This window comes from Pleurodeles waltl, chromosome 9 (assembly GCF_031143425.1).
Source record: "Pleurodeles waltl isolate 20211129_DDA chromosome 9, aPleWal1.hap1.20221129, whole genome shotgun sequence".
NCBI classification, from domain to species: Eukaryota; Metazoa; Chordata; class Amphibia; order Caudata; family Salamandridae; genus Pleurodeles; species Pleurodeles waltl.
Genome location: NC_090448.1, coordinates 748,081,007 through 748,104,424, shown reverse-complemented (window position 1 = coordinate 748,104,424; position 23,418 = coordinate 748,081,007). Strand labels below are relative to the sequence as shown.

Sequence of the window (23,418 nt, the reverse complement as noted above, 5' to 3'; positions counted from 1 at the left end):
AGGTGGATCAAAAAGCCATTATGATCTGACTCCTCCTGAACTGATTGCAGGTCCGTCAAGAGAAAACACTGCAGAACAAGGAGAAAGTTCAAATTCGACTCTGAAGAGAACACTGACAAAAGGTCCACTGAAAGGAGATAAGTGGGGGGAGTTGCAAGTAGAAAGAGGAAAAGAAGTGGTTGTTGAGACAACAATCGAGGAATAAGTAGATACAACAAGGAGAGAAGATCTAATTGAAGGAGAACTGAATGGTGATCTAAAGTTGAAAAGAAAGAGAATAGCAAGTCGAAGGTACGCAGGTCCTGAATGGGCGTATGCAACTACATGTGAGTGGCAGCAAGAGTTTTTGTCTTTTTGTTTTGATAGAGACATTATGGGTCAGTATTTTGGCACGTGATGGAAGCTGGAGAACTGAACTGTTAAAACAATCTGAGAGAAACATTTTGAGAAAAAAAGACTGTTGAAATTAACCGGAAGAGACAATGATAACCTTATTTGACTTTTGAAACCTGGTTTTGACAAGCTGCTTACTGATTTTGACAAGGGATCCTGGAAGTGAGACTGAGAGCTGTAAATAACCGCTGAAAGATGTTTTTTTTCTTTGCTGCAGTTTTTCTAAATTTCTTCTGCTTTCTGATTCTTTACAGATCATGAGTAACATTAGTCAATAGGGTAGGAATACTAGGCGCTGTAGATATATGAGTATTGGTTTGGCGATTATGTGTGGGATATTTTTTGTGATGGTGATTGTGGGTATGTCTGTTCTTGATAAGAGTGAGGCCAACCATACTCAGCTTTTGAGACAACTACTGCACTAACGGCAATAGAGAAGTTTAGGTTAGATGAGAGATATTTGCATGGGGATACTAATGCGCAAGGAGAACTTTCTTCTAATGTCTTCTATCGCTTGTTAAGTGAGTATGTTGAGACGATGGATGCAAGGAATTGTTATGTGTGTATGCAGATTTCTTCATTTGAGGAAGGAGTTACTTACCATAGTTTGCCAATAACTTATGGAATAAGTTGTAATCTGCTGATAACAAGATTTTATAACCATGAATACATACAGTACTTTTACTCAAACTATGATGTTGGGTTTTCGTTTGTTCCTATAATTAGGTATCGGAGTAGAGTAGCTAGGGATAATGACATAGTAATAGAGGTTTCTTTGAACCTACATTAATGTTTGGCACAGTTTATGCGCATAGAAATAATCTGACATGCTTGCTTACACCTTTAGAGAAAAGCTTCTTAGATCACACAGGTGAAAGGAGAAAGGCATTGAAGGAGAAGTTAGAAAAAGGCTTAGAGAAAAGAACTTACAGGAATGATTATGCTTATAGTGCAATAAAAACGCAAGGGAAATTAGCTTTAGATGCGCTACACATAGGAAAACTTTGTATGTACAGGCCTAAATCATGCACTGATACTTTGTTTGTGGGAACGAGTGACTGCAGGCATGTGTTTTTGTTTCAGAGTAAGTGGACGTTTATGTTGAATGGACAGGACCCAGCGATTCCCGGAATTTATTATATCTGTGGTCTTAATGCTTTTTACCGTCTTCCAAGAGGATGGTACGGGACATGCTATTAGGGGATAGATTTATCAAATAGATGATTTGAAGAAGTTTCTGAAAATGACTGAACTACATCATATGAGACAGAGGAAGGCGTCCTCTTCTGGTATAGTGGGAGATATATTTGGAGCAGTGATTCCTTCAGTGGGAGTCATTCTGAATTCGATAAAGATTCAAAAGTTGTCTACTATTGTGGATAACATGCAGACAAATTTTTCAAGAGCCATATTCCTGATAGATACTGAGTTAGCTGCTGATAGAGCTATGACTCTTCAGAATCGTCTTGCTTTAGACATTCTTTTAGCGAAGGATGGTGGAGTCTGTAGAATGATTAATTCTAGGCATTGTTGTTCGTATATTCCTGATAACAGTAATTAAATTAGAGGCTTAATTACTAATCTGACTAATGAAAGTGCTGATTTGAAAGAATTGAAAGAGCCAGGTATTTGGGAAAAGGTTGGCAAAGGTTTTTGCTTCAGTGGGTGTTAGACTTTTCATCCCTGGCGTGGTCTCCCTTAACTGTTTGCCTCAATTCCCTGGTTGTTGATGTGTGCTGGACTCTGATTTTGCTGTTATTGTTACTCTGGGCACTTTACTACTGCTAACTAGTGCAAGTGCTCCTTTACAAAATGTGTATGTAAGTGGGTTATCCATGATTGGCATATTTGATTTATTAGTAAGTCCCTAGTACAGTGCACTAGACGTGCCCAGGGCCTGTAAATCAAATGATACTAGTGGGCCTGCAGCACTGGTTGTGCCACCCACATAAGTAGCTCTGTAATCATGTCTCAGACCTGCCACTGAAGTGTCTTTGTGTGCAGTTTTAAACTGTAAATACGTAAGTAGGCCTACTTCAAAGGAGAATTTTGGTATAAGAAGGAGACCCAAAACCACAGGCTTTAGAACTCTTCTGGAAACCAAGAGGAACCTCTGCCTGGAGAAGAGCTGAAGAGCTGAGGAAGAAGCGGAGCTATCCTGCAGTTGCTGCTTCTGCCAGAGTAAGAGGGCAAAGACTGGACTTTGTGTGCCTTCCATCTTGTGAAGATCTCCAAGGGCTTAATTTAGAGCTTGCCTCCTGTTATTTGAAGTCTCAGGGACAACAAAGACTTCTCTCTGCCAACGCCTGGAGTCTCTAGAGAGACTCCTACTCTGCCCGGTGGTGCCCATCCAGTTCCTGGGACCCTGAAAGGAGAAGCTGGCAGCCTAAGAGGAAGAAATACACGTGCAGAACCACGTGCGGGGAAAAGATCGACGCAACTCCGATCTGCGGCTGAAAAATCGGCACGCCGCCGGCTTCGTAGCTGAAAATCGACGCTCGCCTGCAACGCGACTTGAAGATTGATGCCCGGGGCTGGAGAAACGATGCAAAGCATTGCTGACGGAGGCTGGTGAGATCGCAACCCGCACTGCATGGTTTTCGGATCATCGTGCGGCTGGATTTCCGACGCAAACACCATTGAGTGTGTAAAAATGATGCAAGGCCTGCCCAAACCTGAGAGTGCTGACTGGATCGACGCATCACTCTCCTACGGAGATAAGAAATGACGCGCCCGACCCTACGAAAGGAGAAACAACGCAAGGTCTCGCTCATGAGTGAAATCGACGCATCGCAAGCCCTTTTTGATGCACACTCGCCCGAGTGGGGTTATTTTTGACGCACCCAAGGTACATTTTCACGCTAACAGTGTTAGTGTGTGTTTAAAACTACATGAAGACTCTTTTTTTGCTTTTTAATTGATAACTTGACTTGTGTATTGTGGATTTTTGTGGTTTTAGTCTTCTTTTGTTTAGATAAATATTTTCTATTTTTCTAAACCTGTGTTGTGTCATTTTGTAGTGTTTTCATTAAGTTACTGTGTGTGTTGGTACAAGTACTTTACACCTAGCACTCTAAAGTTAAGGTTACTGCTCGTGCCAAGCTACCAAGGGGGTAAGCAGGGGTTAGCTGAGGGTAATTCTCTTTTAAATGTGCTCATAGCTGAAGTCTTTTCCCATGAGAATCGAGTGGTAGAAGATGCTGTTCTTGCTAATGTAACATTCTGTGTGTAATGTGTTCGAGACTGACTTTCTCAGGAGGAGAACAATGGAGATACTGACTGGAGTAGAAGCTGCAACAATATTGATACCTGACAAGCCAGATGATGAGGACATCGTAGGAGAAACCAATCAACATGTGAACAGAGTAATAGTATAATTCATAGATTTGGAGTTGAATTTTATTGGAGCAAGGGTGAACATGCGATTAACTTACCAATAGGGATTTGGGAAGTAATTTTAGTAGTTTTGATATAATGTCACTGCACTGAGAGAAGACACGGTCAATGCCTATTTTCTTGCTGGCCGAAAGGTCAATATTTCCTTATGCGTCTTGACAAGAGATGTGCTTAACTTTAATGCTTAAAGACTTTGGATTTTCTGAACTTTGATGCTGAATCCTGATGCCTTATTAATCAACTAATGTCCTGAGGACGAAGACTAACTCTGCTTGCTGATCCACATTAAGGATAGGTATTATGAATTAGACTGTTGATTATTGTGCATATTTGCTTTTCCTTCTTTTTAGGTACCAACTGCACTGTTTTGATAGAGCCATAGTTAGATGTTTTTCCAAATTTGTGTTACTAAATTGTTTTGCATGAAGCCCAACATGCTGATGCTAATCTGATGTTAGTTAAGGATCCTCACTAATGAAATTATGCTAATAGGGAATAATGCTTGATGTATTTCTCTAATGAATTTGAATGTAGTCAAATGTATATAATCACTTTGACGCAGTTGACTTTGCTATTAATTTGCACTGTAACCTTTGAATGCGTTGTAGTTCAAGCTTTGATTAGATTACGTTTCTTCCGCCGCTTTGGACAGCCAGTATTGTTTCTGTATGCGTTTCATTTGATATTGAGATTAATCTACATGACCATAGCATTGTTAATATAGGGAAATAAACAAATAAATATTCTAACTTTTACTAAGTGGTGTGGTTATTCATGACTGAAAGGTCATGGTGCGTGACAATTACTGACTCTATTTATTATTGTTATTGATTTTTATTATTGATATTGTTTATTGGTTATTGATTGTGTACTAGAGCTGTGGTAAGAACATCTCAATTGCGAGTCAAAACGTTCATGGACCTATTCGCTTCCCCTTGTAAGTTTACTTACTAAGGTCAGACGCGCTAACAACTACTTGTGAAGAAGGTGGAAAAAAAATGCCAAGTGTTGGGGAACAACGGCAAGGGTTGGGATAATAACGTCAAGTTCAGGAAGTCAATGAAGTCACACTTAAGAGAACATAGAACCTCAAGTTACAATAGCGTAGGGTCACAGGGGGACGATTATGAGAAGTGCTTGGGGAGGTCAGAAACTATTGGGGACAATTATGTTAAGTGTTTGGACCAACAGTGTAACGTTTTGATGACACGACCACACGTCTGCGGAGGTATCGTTTAACGATAAATCAGTGATGTCTTAAGTGTTTGGGACAACAAATTCAGGCACTGTGGGCTGACAGTCTTGGGGCCAAGGACACAAAATGTTAGGGAGAGAATGCCATGTAGGGGCAATAACTTTAAGCGCTGGGGCTAACATGACAAGCGGCAGGGGACATCAACAGTAGGGAGATATTGGTATATAGACAGGGCCGACAGCATTAACCGTTGAGGGCTTCAAGCGCTTTTCAGGAAAGAGGTCAACTTTGGGGCACAGTTTCTCCAATGGATGATGTCAGGTGTGGGGTTAACAGTGGCAATTGTTGGGCGGGGCTCCTACCTCCACAGTGTGGGGGGCTACGACGTCAAGTGTTGGTGGGGTGGCCCCTCCAATCCACTACATGTTGGTGGGGCGGCTGCTCCAATCCAGAAGGGCACTGAGATTTCTCCTTCTCTCTCTGGCGCTTCGCAGGCGCTGCTGTCATCGTGAGGGGAAGAGGAGGGGTCGGGGAGGAAGCGGCAGCAGCGTGAGAGACGGCCGTGGCGGCGAGCGAGTGGCAGGAGCGCCAGAAAGCGGCAGCATGTCCGGAGTGCCCCGCGGCGGCGCTGGGTCGGTCGTAGCGGCAGGGCCCGCCCAATGCGCCCCAGGGGTGTGTGTCTAGCGTGCGCGGGTGAATGCTGCCCCTGGACCGGCGGGCACCGGCTGAGTCCTACATTGGCACTCCTCCCTTAGACATTTCTTCAGTCATCCCTCGCGGGCTGAGGGCACCGGAGTTTCCACGGTGAGCAGCACATTGTGCTTTTCTCTCTCTTGTGTCCCTAGTGCCCCCGTCCCCAGCACCCTGCGCGGGGCCGGCTGCTCGCAAGGTGCTGTAAATCAAGGGCACCGAGCTCCTTTTAAAGCCGGGAGGGCAGCCGCGTTAATACCGCCGGGGCTAAACCGTCGGCGGCAGCGGGGGGTCTTGCGGCCCCGCAGGCGTTTTCCATCATCTCGCCATCTCTCTTCAGACAGCCCCGGGACCCCAAACGACCCTTTTCCTTGTTATCGTGCACGTCTTTTTTTTGCCTTGCAAGTAACGAATTTCCGCTATGTTTTAGAGCAGCAGCAGCCCGAGAGAGGAAGAGGGCAATGAGGACAGAGGGGGAGGGAAGGCGGTGGAAGCTGCTGTGCAAGATGTCCGGGCGATGCGCGCATTATCACAGGTGGAGGACGGGGATGCGAGGTTATGGGGGGTTGGGAGGGGGAGTAAGAATATGATAATAAAACTGTACCTTGCTTAAAGTGACATGACAAGTTTGGTGGTGATATTTTACAGGAGAAGGAAGAGGGAGGCAGGTTGTTGTGTAGCAATGCCCCAAATAAATAATGACCTTTGACGGGTGGGTGTGGGGTGGCATTGTATGGACTGCCGATCGACAAGGTGAATGGAACGGGTGGTCCATAGATCTAATTTTGATGGAGGAGGTCTTCCTGGGGGGTGTGATGCGGGCCTCGGATTGCCCAGAGGACATGTGGCTGACATATTTCTCTAGTTTTAATCCCGAGGTCTATAATGCAGGGTCACCCCCCACCCCCTTTCAACAAAGCGAATCAGAATTGATTTTTAAGGGGAAGTGGGGGTGGAGAGAGAGTGCATGCTGTCTGTGGCATCTGTGCAGCTGGCCTAGCCCCGAAGGAAACGGCTGCATGCCGCTCTGAGTGGCTATTATATATTGCTATACTTAACTATATTTTGCTGTGCTATGGTGTGCTTTGCAAAGCTTAAGAATATGTTGGATCAAAGTATCATCTGCCTTGCTATCCTGCTTTATTGATATTAGTTTAATTTGCTATTATGCTTTGATATGCTATGATTTGGTATGCAGTGGAATGGCGACCAAAGTCATGCTGCGTTATCCAATGGCACGTGCTCTAAGCTACCTTAAGACATCGTACGATGTGCTCGTGTTATGTCACTCCCTGCTGTGTTGTGCTGTCCTTTGTTATGATATGTTGCATATGACATGTTATGCAATGCTGTGCTATGTTGTTACTCCCTTTACGCTTCTCTTTTCCGCTGTGCTATGTTTTGCACATTTTAGACTGTTCTAGCGAGTATTTGTGTGCTCCACGCTCTTCGACACGCCAAAGATGTTAGTGTGTGCATTTGAGCCCACCTTTGGGTGCTTTTAGCCTTGAGTGTTTTGGGCCTACTAGACGTAGGGATACAAGTAAAGGAGATGTTTAGTTGCTTAATGTGTAAGGTGAGTCCTGGGTTACAATACTAGCATCCACATTTGGTTGCATTCATTTTGATGCACTAGATTTGCGCAGTGGTAATATAAAAAATACCATACTTTATCTCCCTGTGCATCTGTTCTTTTATCCACAAACACTGGAGTATTTTGAAAATTATTACTAGCGTTATTTGAAAAAATGCATATTTTCATGTGTATTTGCATAGTACAATAAATACAAAGGTACTGCGACTACGACTACTATCTTGGCACTGCAACATTTGGGCGCCTTAAAGTTTTAATAGTCATACCTCCTTTGCAAATGTTAACCATAGTGGCATGGCCCCCGACCTGCATTTTCTCCATCATTATGCTGGTTATGAATTAAAATTAATCAGACTGTACCAGTTAACACAGAGACAGCCAAGAGCCTGGGCCCAGTTAGTCAGTCGCACTGAGTTACTTGACGATGACAGTCTTTCTCTGACCACTTTGAAAACAGGAAGCCAAAGAACAGTGACTCTGGTGCCCCACAGTTGGCGTGAGCTTCGTGGCTGCAGAGGAATGAGGAAGTGCACAGGGAGGGGTGTCTGGGGCATTGTCGGGATTTGGGTATGCTGCAGCAGGCTCTAGTTCTCGCTCCCTGTCCCCAAAGTGCGCAGACACACTAGATTAGGTTCTGGGGTAGTGGTTTAGTGCTGAGGAAACGAACACCGCTTCTTAGGTGCGCAGGCACACTGCATTAAGCCCTAGTGAAGACATTGTTTATGAGAGAAAATCCATGCCCTGGGCCGTGCAGACACCCTGTATTAGTCTCTTGTGCTGAGTTCAGTTTTCAGTCATAGAGAAGGTATGTCCCCTGGGCTGTGCAGGCACACTATTAATCTCCTGTGCTGAGTTTAGTTTTCAGTCATAGAGAAGGTCTGTGCTCCTGGGCTGTGCAGACACGCTGTATTAGTCTCTTGTGCTGGGTGCAGTTTTCAGTCATAGAGAAGGTCTGTGCCCTTGGGCTGTGCAGGCACACTGTATTAGTCTCCTGTGCGGGGTTCAGTTTTTAGTCATACATAAGGTCTGTGCACCTGGGCTATGCAGACTGTATTAGTCTCCTGTGCTGGGTTCAGTTTTTAGTCATACATAAGGTCTGTGCACCTGGGCTATGCAGACTGTATTAGTCTCCTGTGCTGGGTTCAGTTTTTAGTCATGCATAAGGTCTGTGCCCCTGGGCTGTGCTGACACACCGTATTAGTCTCGTGGTGTGTTCAGTTTTCAGTCACAGAGAGGGTCTGTGCCCCTGGGCTGTGCAGACACACTCTATTAGTCTGCGCTGGGTTCAGTTTTCAGTAATACATAAGGTCTGTGCCCCTGAGCTGTACAGTGTGTATTAGTCTCCTGTGCTGGGTTCAGTTTTCAGTCATACATAAATAAGGTCTGTGCCCCTGAGCTGTACAGACACACTGTATTAGTCTGTGCTGGGTTCAGTTTTCAGTCATACATAAGGTCTGTGCCCCTGGGCTGTGCAGACACACTGTATTAGTCTCTTGTGCTGAGTTCAGTTTTCAGTCACAGAGAAGGTCTGTGCCACTGGGCTGTGCAGACACACTCTATTAGTCTGTGCTGGGTTTAGTTTTCAGTCATACATAAGTTCTGTGCTTTTGAGTTGTATAGACACACTGTATTAGTCTCCTGTGCTGGGTTCAGTTTTCAGTCACAGAGAAGGTCTGTGCCCCTGGGCTGTGCAGACACACTGTATTACTCCCCTGTGCTGGGTTCAGTTTTCAGTCACAGAGAAGGTCTGTGCCCTTGGGCTGTGCAGACACACTGTAGTAGTCTCCTGTGCGGGGTTCAGTTTTCAGTCACAGAGAAGGTCTGTGCCCCTGGGCTGTGCAGACACACTGTATTACTCCCCTGTTCTGGGTTCAGTTTTCAGTCACAGAGAAGGCCTGTGCCTCTGGGGTGTGCAGACACACTGCACTAAGCTCCGAGGTAGACGACGGCTTGTTAGTGGTGGGAAAGGACTGGACTTCGGTGTAGGGGCACATATTAGTGATAAAGAAGCTCTGTGCCTCTGAGGTGTGTAGACGCACTTGATTGGGACATTGTGTTAGGTGTGGTTTGTTACTGATAGAGAACCTGTATACATCTGAAGTGTGCAGACACGCAGCACTGGACTCCTTTGTCCGGGATGCTTTGTTTCTGATCGAGGAACTCTCTGGGTTTGGGCTTTAAGCTCCGGTGCTGTGGCATTGCGTTAGTGATAGAAAAGCTGCGTGCCTTTGAGGTGTACTGACACTGCTCTAGACTCTAGTGCTGCAGCAGTTTATTAGTGATAGACAATGCCCGTGCCTCTGAGTTGTGCAAACGCACTCTGTTAGGTTCTGGCGCTGTGGTTGTGTGCTAGTGATGGAGAAGCTCAAGGGTTGGAGGCATGAGACGCACTGCAGCAGTTTCGTGAGCTGAATTCACTTTTCAGTCACAGAGAAGGCGTGTGCCTCAGAGGTATCAAGTCACACTGGAGTGGGCTCTGGTGCATGGTAGTTTGTTAATAACAGACACTCTCTGACTCACGTGTGTGACACACTACATTAGTCTCTAGTGCTGAGGGCAGTGTTAGTGATAGAGCAGCTCCGTGCCTCTGAGTTGTAGAGACACACTGCATCAGGTTCTGGTGCTGGGGTGGTTTATTGGTGATAGAGAAACTCCTTGAAGTGTGTAGAGACACTGTATTGGTCTCTGCGCTTAGGGATGCTTTGTTAGTGGTAGGGAAGCTCACTGCCTCTGAGGTGTCCAGACTCCAGTCCTCTTTATTTTGTGAGTGAGGGAACTTCCATTAATAGATTCGGTCGATTTTGCACGATTTTCAGCCCTTAGCACCAGGTGTGTGGAATCCATAACATTCAGAACATTCTGTGGCCTAGGATGTGCTTGTACTCAGCACTAGAGGTGGAAGCCACAGTTTAAAGGATAATATGCATAGTCTGGAAGATAGCATTTCCAGGAGAGAGTGCCATTAAAAGCATGCACTGGCAAAGTCAATAGTTAGGGGTTTTATATAGTGAGTAGGCGTTACCACCATTCACTAACCTAGGCAGCAGCTGTTAATCTCCCCTCAAACACAGCAGGTGCAGCATGAGTATAGCACCAATGCTTGCTTCCGCATGCACACAACAGGGACAGTATAGGCAGAAGCAGTCCTGTCTTCTCCATACGAGACACAAACACCCACAAACACACACACACACAAACTCACACACACACACGTACATACGGGCACACACACACACAGACATACACAGCCGAACACAGCCAGCACGAGTGCAAGCTTCCCTCACTCACATACATAGCTGCATTACAATAAGGTAAGTGGCAACACAGTTTCCCTCACACAGAATATCTCCCCATATCATCCCAATATTCAGTTCCCTACATTGGCTATATATTAAGGAAGAGATGTATCTTCAAATCCTACCTCATAATTCACTCGTCGATCTATTACTCCTCTCCTACTTTTATGGCAGCCACATCATACTTCCTTCTAGTGACAAATTCCTTTTAGAAATCCTAATATAATGGGGTTTGGGATTAGAGAGTTCTCCTTCACTGCTGCAGAGGAATGGACCTCTCTCTTCTTTGGGCTAATTTGTCTTTCTGACTTATCCAGCTTCGTAAGACACTCAAGAGCTACCTTTTTTAATTTTGCAAGTTAGAGCCTTAATTGTTCCTGTAGGTTTCACTTCTTGTAGCCTGCTTCTTAACCTGCTGATCCTATCCATAATGCCAGGAAACTGTGGTGCACGTGTGTTGACAAAATAAAACATAACACTTGTTTCACGTTTAATAATATATTAAACAATTAAGTCCATTAAAGTGAAAACCTTGCAATACTAATATAATCAGAAATGATATGACAAATAAATGGGATAAAAGCGCGAAATTCTGTTCGTAGATCATTTTTAAGCTAACAAATAAAAAAATAACAATGATATATGCAAGCAGATATAATGATACCCGTCTGTTCTCACAACCACATAAAAGACCTTTAAAATCTTCAAAGTGATGCAGACGATTAATAAAATGGCACTAGGTTCAGTGTGCTTAGCAACCTTCACTCACATGCACAGTAGTAACTTCTCTTACATGCACATAACACTTGCAGCAAATGCACAGTGCTATACACAACTCACTAAATCATCACCCAGAAACACCCCAAAGCCAGTATAAGTTAAAGAGCTGCTGTGAGCCCTAATACCGCACATACTTTGAATTACTCAAGACCCATGTTTCAAGCCATGCAATGCACACCTCGTTCCATTTAGACATCTTGTTGTTGAATTGCTGAAGACCTGTGGCAACAACCACCAAACAACACTAATCATCACAACACACCAACCACCTGAGAGACAAGAAAGCAGTATACTTTCCACACCCACTCTACTGATGAAGTAACTCAAGCAGCTGGAAATCATACTCCTGTCTATGAGAGAATCTTCGAACTTCAGCGAGAATGTACCCAAACTCCATCAGTGTTGCAAAGGCATACTAATAAGAATACGGTGCTATACAGATCCCTGTAACTTAACATAAAATGCAATTTACATATGCAGAACAGTTAAATCATAGGCAACAGCAAATATATAGGGGGGAGTACTTTAAAAAGTAACCAAGAACAAAATGTCATCACTAAAGTCCAACTAGATAATATTTTTTCAAAGTCCAAATATATGGTTCTTTTCTCAATTCTGTCCATTGATTCAAGAAGACTGGTGAATTATATATTCATCTTTATTCTTTCATCTTCCAACATATTTTTGCCAGCCCAGCCAACGCGTTTCGTCCTCTACAACAGGACTTCATCAGAGATCCTTATGTCTGTGCATATTGTACTGATTTCCCTTCTATCAATAAACATTTCTCACAATCTCTCTGCAATAGCAGTGCATTATTCCTTAGTTCCTTTATCATTTTCGAGTTCCTATAATAGATGACCTCAGAATATGTAAACAAGATGAGCTGTAAGGGAGAACAAGGGTAGTGTTAGGATGCAGATTGAAAGATATAACAAATCGAAAAATTAGTTCTGTTACCACAGTGCAGTTTACACATCAGTGGTAAAGTCTCACGTGGCGTACTGTGTCCAGATACGAAGGGCTCATCTAACCTATCATGCACAATTCTCAATTCCTCAACTAGATTATTGTTGCAGCACTTGGAGGGCATCTCAGACCCACTAAGCCCAGTTTTGAAAACCACGCCTGGTGTTCTGGAGCTTATTTGTGTTGCTCTGGACACTGCATCTGGAGTATGTCCTTCGGTTCTGGAGGACACAGCTCAAGATTTATGTGTAATATTTGTTCATGATGGGTACATTTATGTGTGCATGTATATGGTTGTGTCAATGAGAAGAAGGGTGGATGAAGGAATGTTTCGGTGGTTGGATGATACTATGCTGTGAATGCTGAATTGTTCTGTGAAAGTGTTTATTAGTAGATGACTTAGTATATGGTGTTTGCGTGGTTAAGTAAGTGTGTGGATAGAGGGTTGAGTGGGTGAATAGTAGCTCAGTGGGTGGCTGTATGAGTATGCAGATGTCAGCGAGTATATTGGTGAGTTTGTGAAAGAGGGAGTTAATGGATTGGAGAGTTTGTGGAAACTGGGTGGACTGATATAAATGAGGTGAGTGGATGAAAGGATGGTGAGTGGATAGAGCAGTAGGTGCGTCTGTAGGTGGAGGAACGGGTGAATCTGGCTTTCACAATGAGAAACTCATTAGAACAATCGGCTATTGGAATTGCTTCCCACTAATAAATAATGCAGATTCATAAAAGGAGCTGGATTTTAAAATATTACTTTTTATCCTTCATGTTTTTATGTAGGCAGAAAATACCAAATTGGTTGTGAGAGATCTTGCATCCAGAGGTGAGAAAGCAGAGCCATGGGGATCAAAGTGCTTCATGTAACTCTACCTGTTTTGATATGAAGTTGAGAGAAGCACAGCCAACCACGTCAGAGAGGCCATGCTGCAATCTGTCAGGGAGATTAAAACTCTGCCTGCACAGTGCACCTCACACATGGTGCTGCTGATCCTATGCCTACCTAATGTCTCTAAATACAGCCTTATCCTGTGGAAACTGCACTTTAATGGCCAAAGACCAATCTAGCAACTGCAGCCAAAGATACACACACACAATCAACTGCATTGTATACTGGGATATCAAAACTTCTGTTACTTGGTTCAAATTCTTCCTGTCAATCTGCACCGAACAGTTCATATTAAGGGTGATATTTAGAGCTTGGCAGACAGGCCACTCCATCAAAAACATGACAAATGTCCCATCCACTGTATTACAAGTGCCAGAGGATATGATGCGATTGTAAACAACTGGCCGGACATCAGCCACATTACTATCTTGTCTGCTAAACTCTAAATAGGGCACAAAATCTTTTCAGTTATCACCCACATCAGATGTGAGTCCCCAGAGCTCATACTTCTCTGCAAACATCATATATATATATATATATATATATATATATATATATATATAAGACCCCCTCCCTCAGCTCCTCTGCAGGTAGAATGCAGGAAACTAAAGTGCATGCAGGTTGCAGGCAGAGCCACATTAAATTGGAGGAGACATTTGTAGGTCATGTAGTCCACTAGTAGAAGCATGTCTAGCACTAGATTCAAGACAAATGGCTTTGTTTGAATAGCCAAATGACTGAGATCTTCCTCTTCGGTGCAGAAAAACAATCCCCTTTCTGTTTCGCCTGGCCAGACTTAATAGAATGACCAGCATACTAGTGCCAAAATAACTTAATTTGAGCACCTTGAAGTACCATATCAGGTGAACACAGGAACCAGAAATGCATTCCATTGCTTATCTCTGCTAACAGGTGCCACCCCCTTCCTTCTTCTCTTTGCAGAAATAGCTTTGAACGTACTATGATCACAGGAGGACTATGGTAACAGCCAGTCCACTGATTGTGCCATGAAGAGACATGTCAAATTAGAAAGGCTAAACATTGTGATACTCAGTTCACATTTGGAAAAACAACAAAGTGAGGGATGGAATCCTTGAATTAATCTGAGCTACTGGAAGTCGCTTGGGTCGCATCCTGAACCATTGTTTCTCGCCCACCATGCCATCTCAGTTTTGACCTAAGCCATACGCAAATCAGACTTGAACCTGTTCCTCATGGGAACAGTCCAGCCCGAACTTCCAGGCCAGGTCTTTCCCAAACTGGAGCACAAGCAACCCAGGACTGGTTTCACCGTCGCTATGGGCTCTTCAAACAAAAAAAGGCTCAAACTTGCAAAAGCCAGGTATAGCTTGGTTTCAGTGTTACAGTAAGCCCAGGGCCCAGGTCTGGGCATACCCAGCGCACTTGGGGCCTAAAAAGCAGAAACAACAGTAAGATGGATGGAATGCTTGAATTAATGTGAGCCACTGGCAATTGCTTGGATCTGCATCCGAGTCCATCTTATTTTGTCCGCCATGCCACCACAGTTTGGACCCAGCCATATGGAAATCAGTCTTGACCCTGCTCTTCATGGAACAGTCCAGTCTGAACTGCCAAGCCAGGTCCTCGAGCACAGGCAACCCAGGACTGGTTCCGCCCTTGTTACGGCCTCTTCAGTCAGGTATAGCTTGGTTCCAGTGGCACAGTGAGCCTGGGACCCACGTTTGGGCATGCACAGTGCACTTAGGGCGTCAGATGCAAAAACAACAAGGTGATGAATGGAACGCTTGAACTAATCTGAGCCACTGGCAATCACTCGGGACGCATCCCAATCCATCATGTTTCACCCACCATGCTACCTCAGTTTCGACCCAGCCGTATGTAAATCAGTCTCTGGCCTGCTAGTGGCACTGTACGCTGTTTGCCAAACTGTAAGTGGCCCATGGTCTCCAGCAAACTAACAGTACCTTCTTCTAGGTCATTAGAGAACTCCGACTGTTCTGTCAAACCTACAGCTGCAGGGTTGTTCAAATGACGTAAACTTTATGGCCGGTGGATCATGAACTTCCGACTCTTATCAAAGATCTGAAACTGCACCACCAAGATCCATAAAAGTGGTGCAGTGAATCACCCGTGCCTTCTGCCTTATATTACGGTCCTTAACGCGTTAGCAGAAGTGTGGCATACAGCTTTCACAATAACTTTAATACAAGAAACAAACGCAAATAGCCAGCAACAAGTAGGGGGAGGGGTGTCCATTGAACGCACAGGACCTGCGCTGTTCCGTTAGGCAAGCACATGGGCAAACCATATTGGCATGAAGAAGAGACCTCAATTTGCCACCCTCTCCGACCATTTCTTTGCATTAATGTGACTCCAAAATATTATTTGTTCAACATAAAACTGACAGTTTAAAAACTGCATGCGTTCCGTCTTTTGGGCTACGACGGCAACTCTCACCTCGAAGCTTGACCCGATATCTAAAATTAAGTATCCAAGCGTGTCCTAATGTCGAAGTTTCCTTTGATTTAAACGCTTGCCCTGCTCCTGGGATTTGCTGTGACGTCAAAGCAGGCCTTGACATCAGAACAATGTCGTCTTTTTTAAAGTTTTTTTATAAACTTTCTTTTATTTTTCCTTCAAAAACAGCTTCGCACTGAAAATGTTGCAGTTGCTACATATAAAGCTTACAAAATCAACGCAGTAATGGACACAAGTCAATTATAGCATTTGAGGGTAACTAAAAATTGAAATGTGGATAAACTTTAGTGTACCTCAGGAGAGGTTTCTTGACCGAGCAGGCGGCGCGTGCTAATTTTAAATACCAGTTGTACTTTTCAGAGATTTGACACAGGAACACTGGACAGTAGGTGCCTTCGGTGCCCACATCAAGGACACTGATGTAATTATTTTTTAGGGAAAACATTTCATCGCCGTCCCTTTGCGAGGCAAATGATGACTTGGACGGATGGGACTAAAGGTTTCATAGTATTTAGTGTGCCAGCGGGCAGTTGGCATCGCCCTTCCAGTCTGGGTGTCATCAGAGCGTCCCCAAGAAGAGGGGCACATATTGCAGAACGCAGCCTGGTGATGACGACGCCCTCCGACCGGCCAGGCCTGACGCGCTGGGATTGGAATCTGGAGCCCGTCCACCCTGCACCCCGGGGCGGCTGGTCCAGGGCTCAGAGAATAGGGAAGGCAGTGTGTACGCTAGTGCGCGGGCGGCGTGTCAGGGGCCAGTGTGTATGGAACATGGGATGAATGCGCCGAGGATCTGTCATCTGACTTCCAGGGAGCCAAACCACCCCCAATCCCCTCTCTCTCTCTCTCTTCTTGTGTTTCTTACCTCGCTTTCTCGTTTCCTTTTGTTTTCTTTTAATTTTCTGATTTTATTTTTTAATGTTTTCCTTTTTTTCATTTGCTTTGATGCGTCCCTTCTTCATTTCTAATTTGTTTTCACGCTAATCTCTTCTCTCTCTGTGTTTCCACCTGAGCCCTTTCACCGCATGTGTCGTCAGAGCTGCCAGGTTTTGTAAACTATTCCTAGTGCTCCTGGTGCTATTAACAGCTTCAGAGCACAGTGACAGGATTCTGAGGGCTTTCTCGAGAATGTCAGGGTGCTTTTCACACTTTGCTGGAGACGCAGCAGCCAAGCTCTGAACACCTGCCCCTTTCTCTCCTCTAGCTAATTTCCAGGCTTTTCTTTCGCTCTTTCCTCTTTCTGCCTTCCGGGCCATCCTTCACCTACTGAATAATTCATGTTCCCACATCTGTGATTACAGAGGGAGCATTCTGGTCACAAAACCAGTATTAGGAGAACACGGACGGGCTTCATCACAAAATGGAGCAGTGTTTCCTGTTCACCCTACGGATGTGGCGTGCATCTGTGCAGCTTTCAGGTCACAAAGCTTTGCCACTCCGTACTGCAGTTCAATTATGTACTTTGTACACTGCAATTTCGTATTACAGTGGTAGAGTTGTGGTCTGTTACATTTTAGTGCATTTCCCATATGAAACGATTTGTATGTGACAGTGTATATGGTGGTATTTTTTATTGTAATGTGGATGTGCTATTCTGTGGTCAAGTACTTTTATTGTGGTGGCTCGGATTTAGTGTACTTTACTGCAGTATTAATTATTGTAATGGGAATTTGCCACAGTATATCGCCACAGTATATTGTTGATACAGCACGTCATTTATTGAGTTATTCTCGGAATAATGCGTTGAAATTGGCAAGCTATTGCGCAGCGTCCCCATAGATTCGGCACACTATAGAGAATTGCTGCATTCCTGTGGGAAAGCTGGCATTTCTTACATAGCACTCTATTGTTTTCTGTGGCAATGATGCTGATATGGCACACAATATTGTAGTATTTATAGTACGTCTATTGGTTTGCTTTGGTGTTTTTCGCAGCGCTAATATACTACCTCTACCACATAGTGTTAAAATGACATATGGCGGCTTCAGGGATCTCTCCCGCACTGTAAGAGTAAAGGAATGTCAAAACTTCAGGCGGTGCGCTGACAGTGATCATCGTGCATCTAGGGGTACATTCTGGGAGGCAATTCACAATCACTGGAGTGCCTGACTACATCCTGGTGGCACCTGAAAGGCCCCTATTGGCCCAGAACGTCCAGGTTCTATAAGAAGGCGAGCCGAATGGAGAGGGACACAGAAGATTGGGAGCTTTGAACTGTTGGGCCTCTGAGTGGAAATACTCTGCTTTAGGTGGTGTTCATTGTACAAGTGAGGTGGCTAGCGGGATGCTCGGCTCATGGGCCAGAACTGTGCTCCGACAGGAGTTTTTTTACACAAACCTACCTCATCCTATTCTCACACTATGCTATGGTTTCTACTTCGGTTAACAAAGGGCCTCAGAGTATCCCTTAAAATATACACATAATATATACTTTCGCTCCCTGAAAGGACTAGCCTTTACGCTGGCCTTTGCTGGCTGGTCACAGTAAGAGCCCAAGGCAAGAAAGAGTGAATGAATGACTGTGAAGGAGCTAATGGTTTGTGTATGTGTCTGAAGATACCTGGACTTTTGCCACAGCATGCAGGACTCGCATGATCTTGTGCTGTGACATCATGGTTATGCCAATGGACTCTACTTTGGACTCTCATGACACCCAATCACCAAGCTCCTACAAATCCAGAATGGGGCAACCAGACAAGTCCAAAGCCTGAGCAGACGTGAATAAATGTAAATGGCCCTACACTGGCTACTAGTTGCAAATGGAATCTCATTCAAAGTCCTCTGTGCTGCTATCTGTATGATCCATGGGCTGGGACCAGTTTTTTTACAATCCAAACTCAGATGGAGCAGTCATAGAAAAAATGTCATATCTAGAACAACTCGCTCCTGATACTTCATCTGTTCAAAAACTTCAGTTGGTTGGAGCTCTTTGTACGGATATGCAAGCTTTAGAACAAGGCCCCAAAGAAAATAATGGTCATTAGCAGTTACATAGACTTTCATGTAAACTAAAGTATGATGCAGCTGACTTCAGCATGGAAAATATACAACTTTGTATACAGAATGTATGAACCAATCCCTTACGTCTTTTTTGATGGATATCCAACTTTACCACCAGATATTGGCCACTCAGAGAAATCAGGGCAGGGTGTCATTTTAGGCTAAACCTTTTAAGGAGGAGGTAATCTGTCAATAACTTTGGAGAGCACTGAGAGCCCTTTTTTGATATAGTGCTGGCTTTTTTCACTCTCACCTTTGCTGTTTTACATTTTTGTTCACACCAAAGAGGTGCTGTACTTCTAGAGTGTTGCACTTTTACTGTTATTATTACTGTTAATTAAATATATAGATCACACTGATACCTTAAAGGCGTCCTGGTGCTAAAGGTAAAAGCGACGAAACTAAGCAAAATAAGAACAACGAAAAAACTGAATTATAGAATATAATTATTCCACTTTTGTAATGATTTCCAACTTAATGGATTGCTTTGTGCAGAATGCAAAGTGATAAAACATCACCCTTTTTCGTAAAGGCAGCCAGTGCAGTGCATCAATGCGTCTGTTGGCAAAGTATGGCGAGGACGTGATAGCACTAATCTAGTTGTTCACTTCGATGTGCAAGAGGTGCTTCAGAAGATCTTCTGGAGAATCCCAAAAGGAGATGAAATAGTTTAACCAGCTTAGGGAGGCAGACAGCATTACTAATGGTTGATTGTTGCATGTTACTTTCATAAAGTAAAAACAGGAGGAAAATAGTGGATTCACATGGCTTGTGAGAGATAACACTATATGTGACCCCCGAGATTTTGAACAGATGAGAAAGCTGATGGGGCAGAGTCACTTGGATAGGGCCAAAGATTAGAAGAAAGAGAAGAATTGGTGTTCCAGAGGAACAGCACAAGATGTCTGTCTTCACATTGAATTTTAGGGAGTTTTGACTCAGCCAAGCCTAATGTTGAGCATACACTGGAGGAATGCCTCGAAAAGGGAGGGAGAAGTAGGATCAAAGAGTTGAGATCCTGGAATGTGAGGGTTGTGTCATGTCATCCATAAGTACAATGCCTCTTCTAGGCCTTTCCTCATTTTCTCTTCATTCCCCGGGTTTTGATAAAATCAGATGACAAGCGTTTGGAGCTTCTATTACTTGCTCCTATTTGGCCCAGATGAAGTGGTTTCCAGCTTAAAGGCATAGGGGCGTAGCCACAGAATGGCTTATTACCCTATGAATAGCTAGTCCTTATTAGTACCAGAATGTATATCATTCCTTAGCTGTGGCGATTCTGGAGTCCCATGGGTCATTTGCCCTTTGGTTGTACAATAAACACGGGGATATTGCCAGTCGAAGTGAGTCTCTAGGTTTATCAGTGCCTGGAAAGGTGTCTGTTTCGTATTTTTTTTACAAGTGTGTGTGTGTGTGTTTCAGCCTCGTTGGTTCATGTAGGTGATACTTGGATTCAGTTCATTCACTTTTCTGCAGGTGCTTAGCATGTTTTTCTCCATTAATTTCCAACACAATTACCTTCCACCGCCATTTGCACTGTGTCCTGGATCATTTTATGTTTCCTCGCTACAAATATGTTGGATTGCAGGTGGTACATTGATCTTGGCTTGTGTCTCACGGAGGTCTCAAGAAGGAAGGATTTATTTTCAAGGAAGATTTCGAAGTTTACAATGACACTCATAGGAAGTATTTTTTTTTGTTATACATGTCAGATCTCCGAGGATGTCCAACTTGAATGTTCTGAAGCGAGTCATGCGGTAGTAAGTGACCAACTGGATGTAAAACAAGGTTCCTGTTCTCCATTTTACCAACGTTTTTCATGTATAGTAAAGTTGTTAGCCCGAGGACACTCTTAACCCAGCTGTGTTTAGGAGTTTTCTGAAGTACTTTTGTTAGGTTAAGCAGTAAAATTCGGGCTCAGAGTTTTATGTCTAGAACTTACAGGTATTCACTCTAGTTTTTGTTGGCGCTGAATGTGTCATGATTAATTTGCTGTAAGTAGCCAAACCTAGGATCCTTGATTGCATATAACTAAGTGCATCACCTTTACATGGAAACTTCTAGTCTTGTTTCAATTCAGGATGAACAGAAGACATACCTTTTCAAAGTGCAGTACACATCATAGATAGTCCCCTTCCTTCGCAGAACTCAGGGGAGCCCTTCCAACAGGGAAACATGTTCTGCTTATGTTCTTGTGGCTTTGGCCCATGCAACGCTCCGTTACCTCAGGCTAGGGTTGCACTGGATAAATACCACTGCATCCACGTACCCTCTGCTCCAGTAGGATTTCCACATAATGCATATAATCTTATACTTGATTCTCGGATGCAGAAGAACGAGGAGTGCTTTCAGTTCAGGTTTTACGTCAACATATTTACAGAGGTGTAGATTTCAGCTGTCTTTGCACACTATGTATTCATTTTTTTCGAATAGTAATTTAGACTATATCTCAGTAGTCCATACATGTAGTTACTATATTTCTTGTCACTTACACATGGTAATCAGTCTGGAGTAGTGGAGGGTATTCTAGAGCAAGTAGATCTGCAGGCAAATGCCATTAACCACCCTATTAACTTGGGAAGCCAGTGGCAAGTCAACAGCAAAAATAACAGCCAGTTTTCTTTAAACATTTTGGTGTTGTGAGATAATTGCAGTTTAAAGATACATTAATAGTAGACTGCCTCGGTATCTGCACAACCTAATACGAGAGTCTCGGTCTTGGCTCAGTTCAAACTGAAAAAAATCCTTTTGGCCTCATAATATATGTGACAGGCAATTAAATCTTTTTTGCTCCATGCAGCAGAGAGCACAGTTTTTTGTTCTCCTTTGGTAGGCGTCCACTGGGGGACCTAGCAAGTATAGCTAAAACTCGTAAAGGTATTATTACTTTTTTGAAGCTGTCTTTCAGGAACAGAAACCTTCCTGGTTTGTGATGTTGTATCTGCAATCTGTCTACCACTGATTTTTTGAAGTGGCAGTGTTTGTTGCACTTAGCAATCCAGTGATCATGCACCTGTCTTGGTTTTTGTGAGTTGTTCTGGCTCTATGCAGCATCAGTTGTGATGTCTTTGCCCTGGTTGATGTTTTCCAAGTAAAATATCTGTAATGCTGTAGATATAATTCCAAAAACAGAGTACTCTCAAACTCCAAGCTAAATTGGACTTTTCTTTCACCAAATAGATTATTTTAGAAGATACGCATGCTTAGGATACAAAACCTTTGGTGAATTTCCTTTTTCTTGTCATTGGATGAGGACTGCGACCTAAATTGATATTAATGATGCATTCTAAATGTATGCACAATTGCTTCTTTCTCTATTTCCTTTTTTCCTGTTACAGAGCTTCTCAAATGGTAGTTCCGCTCAGATTTAGCAACCTTCTTGTAGAGCTGAAAGAGTTTGTATTTTTGCCCCAGAAAATTAGAAATATGAAACATATACATACACCTCAAGAATTGAAAGTAGCTGTTTCTGATTTCCGAGGCTGGGAGCCTTTCTTATGATTTCAACTAGATTCTTATTTACTCGTACAACATGCTTGAAGAAGACGCAGTGACCTTGGTAAGTGACACAAAACATGTTAAAATTGACCTTTTACCTTTTAATGATAATTCATTCTCCTCTACTTGTCCCCAACGGTATTAGGTTTCCTTTAGTGCCTGATCTGGAACCCCTACCATCTTGCCATACTCTCAAATATTATAATTCAGCTGTGTGATCTTTTTACATTTCTTAACATTTCAGGCATTGTATTTTGCCTGCCAGGCATGACAGGAACCAAAACCCTTTGAGTTAAGAAATGAGGTACATTGTTTATATTCAGGGTGTAGCACCATTATATAGAATGTAGAAGAGTGCCTGTAAATGTCATTTATGTTAAAAGCATCAATGAAACCTTTTGGAGAGGAAAGTCAGATTATTCCAGAAGGTACTGTGTTATTGTTCTTATACTGTAAAAGTACAGTCCCTGCGAGCTCTCCACTGTTTCCAAAACTAGCATTGGGTCAGATACTTAGTAGACTCAAAGGGTTCTGTCATTCCTCTGTTGAATCATCTTTCTCATAAATCTGTTATCTGGTCTCTTGAGATAATGGAAGTCCTCCTCACTGCTTACATCATCTGTACTACATTGCCATTAGGTCATACTGCGTTCAAAGCGTCTGAGTATACCAGACTAATTTGTTAAATGCTCTTTGCTAGTTTGGAGCACATAGCCACACTCACTGTCACTGCTTAAGTGATTCATGCAGAGCTTTGTAACAAAGTCAGCGCTGAGGCCTAAGGTTTTCTTAGGAGGTTGCAACCAGTCTGACTAATGCCAGGGTTGCCGAGTACCAACGCCGCCTTTTCTTGATTCCACCTCAAACCTCTATTTCCACCAGCCCACCCTCCCTGCCTTATTACCTCACTCATGCAGGTTCTTTTCCATAACGTCGTTCTCTTTTTGTCACATTTTCCCTATCTTTCTGTTTCTTTTCCATGTTTCTGTCTTTCTCTTGCTCAGTCTTATGATGGAAAAAGAAAAACAAATCCTTATCTCCAAAAATGAGTGCTGATGCCCACAGCCTGCATCCACTGGCACAAACCGAGCACTCTCTGCATCTGTGCTATGTAGATACAGCTTCTTGTGTGTTAAGGATTTGGGGCCAGATGTATCAAAGGGTTTTTCCCATTCTGTGTCAATGGGAAAATGTGTTCGTACATATGGCCCTTAATCCTCCCAGCTCACACAGTGCCACACTGCCACACCATTCTGGTTTC

General features: G+C 43.5%; 1 protein-coding gene across 4 annotated transcripts in view; it reads left to right on the top strand.

Moving 5' to 3' along the window:
• Positions 1-5,515: 5,515 nt before the first annotated feature.
• SIPA1 (signal-induced proliferation-associated 1) overlaps positions 5,516-23,418 on the top strand; it is a 210,160-nt gene continuing 192,257 nt past the window's right edge. For 3 of the 4 annotated variants that reach the window (XM_069207880.1, XM_069207881.1, XM_069207879.1), the window contains exon 1: positions 5,534-5,788. The gene's annotated coding sequence lies outside the window, so the exon portion shown is untranslated. Of the gene's footprint in view, positions 5,789-23,418 lie in introns of all 4 variants that reach the window. The other variant, XM_069207878.1, reaches the window with a different exon arrangement.